Source organism: Cannabis sativa, chromosome 4, assembly GCF_029168945.1.
Source record: "Cannabis sativa cultivar Pink pepper isolate KNU-18-1 chromosome 4, ASM2916894v1, whole genome shotgun sequence".
Classification (NCBI taxonomy): Eukaryota; Viridiplantae; Streptophyta; class Magnoliopsida; order Rosales; family Cannabaceae; genus Cannabis; species Cannabis sativa.
The window spans coordinates 75,493,652-75,499,795 of NC_083604.1; positions in this window are offsets into that span (position 1 = coordinate 75,493,652).

Below are 6,144 nucleotides of genomic sequence, written 5' to 3' on the forward strand. Positions count from 1 at the left end.
TTCGCATTCTGATTCCCATTCCCATTCCTATTTGCATTCGCATTCTTATTCCCATTCCCATACCCCAGCCCATTCTCATTCCTATTCCCATTCTCATTCCCATTTTCATTCCCATTCCCATTCCCCAGCCCATTCCCATTCCCATTCCTATTCCTATTCCCGTTCCCGTTCCCATTCCCATTCCCATTACCATCCCCATCCCCATTCCCATCCCCATTCCCATTCCCATTCCCATTCCCATTCCCATTCCCCGACCCATTCCCATTCCCATTCGCAATTGCGTTCCCATTCCTAATCCCCAGCCCATTCCCATTCCTGTTCCCATTCCCACTCCCACTCCCATTCCCATTCCCTGGCCCAATCTCATTCCCAATCCCTTTCTCATTCCCATTCCCCGGCCCATTCCCATTCCCCGACCCATGCCCATTCCCATTCCCATTCCCCAAACCACAAAACCTCAAACGCTAAAACCTAAAACCCTAATGGTATATTTACTAATAAGTAATGGCAATCAATGGTAAGGTAATCATTCTCGTACATTTGATTACTTACATTATTAAAATTAGGAAAGAGAGAACTTGATTAACCAAGGGAGAAAAGAAAGGGAGAACTTCTCCCACCAATTTTATAAGGAATGCCATGTTTACTAATAAGTAATGGGAATCAATAGTAAGGTTATCATTCCCTTACATTTGTTTACTTACATTATTAAAATTAGGAAAGGGAGAACTTGATTAAATAAAGGAGAAAAGAAAGGGAGAACTTCCCCCACCAATTTTATAAGGAATGTCATTAAGGGTAATGGATTTTAATTATTTTTATTTTATTTTTTAATATTAAATATATAATGACAATTTTGTCCTTTAAAATATGTCTTACAAAATAACTACCATATAATATAGTTTAACTCAAAAGGGTAATTTAATCAATTTAAGCATTCCGATTATGTTTCCTAATAAAGTAAGCAAGATAAATCACTACCATTCCATTTCCAAAAAAATTTAGTAAACAACATATTATAAATATTGATTCCGATTATTTTTCATTTATTCCGTTACATTTCTCCTTTAATTTATTCTGATTCCGAATACTGTATAGTAAACGTGCCATAAGGGTAATGGATTTTAATTATTTTTATTTTATTTTTTATTATTAAATATATAATGATAATTTTGTCCTTTAAAATATATCTTACAAAATAACTACCATATAATATAGTTTAACTCAAAGGGCAATTTAGTCAATTTAAGCATTCCGATTACGTTTCCTAATAGAGTAAACAAGATAAATCACAACTATTCTATTTCCAAAAAAAAATTAGTAAACAACATATTACAAATATTGATTTCAATTATTTTTCATTTATTCCATTACATTTCTCCATTTTATTCTGATTCTGAATATTGTATAGTAAACGTGACATAAACCCTAATTCCCATTCTCATTCCCATTTCGCGACCCATTCCCATTCCCATTCTTGCTCCCTGGCCCATTCCCATTTCCATTCATTCGCATTCCTATTCTCATTCTCATTCCCCGTCCCATTCCCATTTCTATTCCCATTCCCATTCCTCGGCCCATTCCCATTCTCTCGCCCATTCCTATTCCCATACCCTAGTCCATTCTCATTCCCATTCCCATTCCCATTCCCCGACCCATTCCCATTCCTATTCCCATTCCCTGGCCCATTCCTATTCCCATTCTCATTCTTATTCCTCGGCCCATTCCCATTCTCATTCGCATTCTCATTCCCATTCCCATTCCCATTCCCATTCCCATTCCCCAGCCCATTCCCATTCCCATTCCCTGATCCATTCCCATTCACATTTCCCGACCCATTCCCATTCCCATGCCCCAACCCATTCCCATTCCCATTCCCTTCCCCATTCTCATTCCCATTTACATTCCCATTTACATTCACATTCCTATTCTCATTCTCATTCCCCAACCCATTGTCATTCCTATTCCCATTCCCATTCCCATTCCCTGGCCCATTCCCATCCCCATTCTCATTCTCATTCCCATCCCCATTCTCATTCCCATTTCCTGGCCCATTCCCATTCCCATTGCTATTCCCCAACCCATTCCCATTCTCAATCCCCATGCCCATTCCCATTCCCCGACCCATGCCCATTCCCATTCCCATTCCCCAAACCCTAAAGCCCCAAAACCCCAAACGCCAAAACCCTATTAGGGGAATGTGAATGGGCCAAGGAATGGGAATTGTAATGGTAATGGGAATAGGAATGAGAATGAGAATTGGCCGGGGAATGGAAATGGGTCGGGGAATGCGAATGGGAATGGGAATAGGCTGGGAATGCGAATGCGAATGAGAATGGGAATGGACTAGGAATGGGAATGGGCCAGAGAATGGGAATGGGAATAGGAATGTGAATAAAAATGGAAATGGGAATGGGCCAGGGAACGGGAATGGGAATGGGCCGGGGAATGGGAATTAGGGTTTGGGGTTTTTGGGTTTTGGCATTTGGGGTTTTGTGCTTTGGGAATGGGAATGGGAATGGGCTAGGCAATGGGAATGGGCTAGGGAATGGGAATGGCAATGGGAATGGGTCGGGGATCGGGAATGAGTGTGAATGGGAATGGGATAGAGAATGTGAATGGGAATGGGAATTGGCCAGGGAATGGGAATGGGAATGGGCCAGGGAATGGGAATGGGAATGGGAATTGGAATGGGTTAGCGAATGGAAATTAGAATGCGAATGGGATTGGGAATGAGGATGGGAATGGGAATGGGCCAAGGAATGGGAATGGGCCAGGGAATGGGAATGAGAATGGGAATGGGAATGCAAATAGGAATGGCAATGGGCTGGGGAATGAGAATGAGAATAGGAATGTGAATATAATGGCGCGTTTACTAAACTGTAATTGGAATCAGAATAATCAATGGGAGAAATGTATCGGTTTAAAATAGAAAATAATCGGAAACAATATTTTATTATGATGTTTACTAAACTGTTCGGAAAGAAAACCAGAATCATATTATTTTATTTACATAACTAAGAAAGGTAATCGGAATGCTTTAATTTGACAAAATTGACATTATTAGAACCTGTAATTATTTTCTATTTATAGATTTTTAAGGGATATATTTGTCTTTTTTATTTTTAATTAATAAAATTAAAATAAAAATAAATTAAGTAAGGAAAGGGAAAGGCATTCCCTATAAAAATGGGGGGAGAACCTTTCCCTTTATTTTCTCCCTAATTTATGAGGGTCCCACTAGTTTCTCTCTTTCCAAAATTTAGTAAACAATTGTATGGGAATCATAACCATACCATTCATTCTCATTCCTTTTAAGTAAACATGCCATAAATGGGAATGGGCTAGGATTTGGGTTTTGAGGTTTTTGGTTTGGGGTTTGGGGTTTAGGGTTTAGGGTTGGGGTTTAGGGGTTAGAGGTTAGGGTTAGAGGGTAGGGGTTTGGGGTCAGGGTTCAGGGTTTACAAATATTGATTCCGATTATTTTTCATTTAACTCGATTAATTTCTTCCATTGATTATTCTGATTCTAATTACAGTTTAGTAAACGTGTCAGTAATGGCATTCCTTACAAAATTGGTGGGGAAAGTTCTCCCTTTCTTTTCTTCCTTATTTAATCAAGTTCTACATTTCTTAATTTTAATAATTTAAGTAAACAAATGTAAGGGAATGATTACCTTACTATTGATTCCCATTACTTATTAGTAAACATGCCATAAGGGTGATGGATTTTAATTATTTTATTTTATTTTTAAATATTAAATATATCATGACAATTTTGTTCTTTAAAATATATATTACAAAATAACTACCATATAATATAGTTTAACTCAAAAGGGCAATTTAGTCAATTTAAGCATTCCGATTACGTTTCCTAATAAAATAAATCAGATAAATCACAACTATTCCATTTCAAAAAAATTTAGTAAACAACATATTACAAATATTGATTTTGATTATTTTCATTTATTCCGTTACATTTCTCCATTAATTTATTCTGATTCCGAATACTGTATAGTAAACATGCCATAAACCCCAAAACCCAATTCCCATTCCTATTTCCCGGCCCATTCCCCGCTCCATTCGCATTCCCATTCCCATTTGCATTCGCATTCTCATTCCCATTCCTATTCCCCTTCCCATTCCTGGCCCATTCCTATTCCCATTCTCATTCCCATACACATTCCCATTCCCAACCCCATTCCCATCCCATTCGTATTCGCATTTTCCATTCCCATTCCTGTTTTCATCCCATTCCCATTCCCGTTTTCATTCCCCTTCCCATTCCCATTCCCATTCCTTAGCCCATTCCCATTTATATTCCCATTCCAATTCTCATGCCCCAGCCCATTCCCATTCCCATGCCCCAGCTCATTCCCATTCCCAATCCCTATTGCCATTTCCATTCCCATTCTCATTCCCCAGTCCATTCTCATTCCAATTCCCTAAACCCAAAAACTCCAAAACCCCAAAACCCCAAACCCCAAACCCCAAACCCCCAAAACCCCAAAACCCCAATATCTCAAAACCCCGAACCCCAAAACTCAAACACCAAACCCAATCTCCATTCACATTCCCATTCGCATTCTGATTCCCATTCCCATTCCCATTCTCCAACCCATTCTCATTCCTGTTCCCTGGCCCATTCTCATTTCCATTTGCATTCGCATTCCTACTCCCATTCCCATTCCTCGGCCCATTCCTATTCCCATTCCCATACCCTAGTCCATTCCCATTCCCACGCATTTGAATTCCCATTCCCATTCCCCGACCCATTCCCATTCCTATTCCCATTCCCTGGCCCATTCCTATTCCCATTCTCATTCTCATTCCACGGCACATTCCCATTCTCATTCGCATTCTCATTCCCATTCCACGACCCATTCCCATTCCCATTCCCCAGCCCATTCCCATTCCCATTTCCATTCCAATTCCCATTCCCATTCCATGACCCATTCCCATTCCCATTTCCCGACCCATTCCTATTCCCATGCCTCAATCCATTCCCATTCCCTTCCCCATTCCCATTTACGTTCCCATTTACATTCACATTCCTATTCTCATTCTCATTCCCCAAACCATTGCCATTCCTATTCCCATTCCCATTCCCTAGCCCATTCCCATTCCCATCCCCATCTCCATTCCCATTCCCTTGCCCATTCCCATTCCCATCCTCATTTCCATTCCCATTCGCATTTTAATTTCCATTCCCTAACTCATTCCCATTCCCCATTCCTCGGCCCATTCCCATTCCTATTCTCGTTCCCATTCCCATTCTCATTCCCATTCCCATTCTCATTCCCATTTCCTGGCCCATTCCCATTCCCATTGCTATTCCCATTCTCATTCCTCAGCCCATTCCCATTCCCATTCCCAATCCCCATGCCCATTCCCATTCCCCGACCCATGCCCATTCCCATTCTCATTCCTATTCCTAGCCCGTTCCCATTCCCCAAAGCCTCAAAACCCCAAACGCCAAAACCCTATTAGGGGAATGGGAATGGGCCAAGGAATGAGAATGGGAATGGTAATGGGAATAGGAATGGGAATGGGCCAAGGAATGGGAATGGGAATTGGCCGGGGAATGGAAATGGAAATGGGTCGGGGAATGCGAATGGGAATGGGCTGGGGAATGCGAATGCGAATGAGAATGGGAATGGGAATGGGCCAAAGAATGGGAATGGGAATGGGAATAGAAATGTGAATAAAAATGGAAATGGGAATGGGCCACGGAACAGGAATGGGAATGGGAATGGGCCGAGGAATGGGAATTGGGGTTTCGGGGTTTTGGCATTTGGGGTTTTGGGCTTTGGGAATGGGAATGGGAATAGGATAGGGAATGGGAATGGCAATGGGAATAGGAATGGGAATGGGCCGGGGAATGGGAATGGGATAGAGGATGTGAATGGGAATGGGAATTGGCCAGAGCATGGGAATGGGAATCGGAATTGGAATGGGTTAGGGAATGGAAATTAGAATGCGAATGGGATTTGGAATGAGGATGGGAATGAGAATGGGCTAGGGAATGGGAATGGAGATGGGATGGGAACGGGAATGAGAATGGGCCAGGGAATGGAAATGGGAATGCGAATAGGAATGGCAATGGGCTGGGGAATGAGAATGAGAATAGGAATGTGAATGTAAA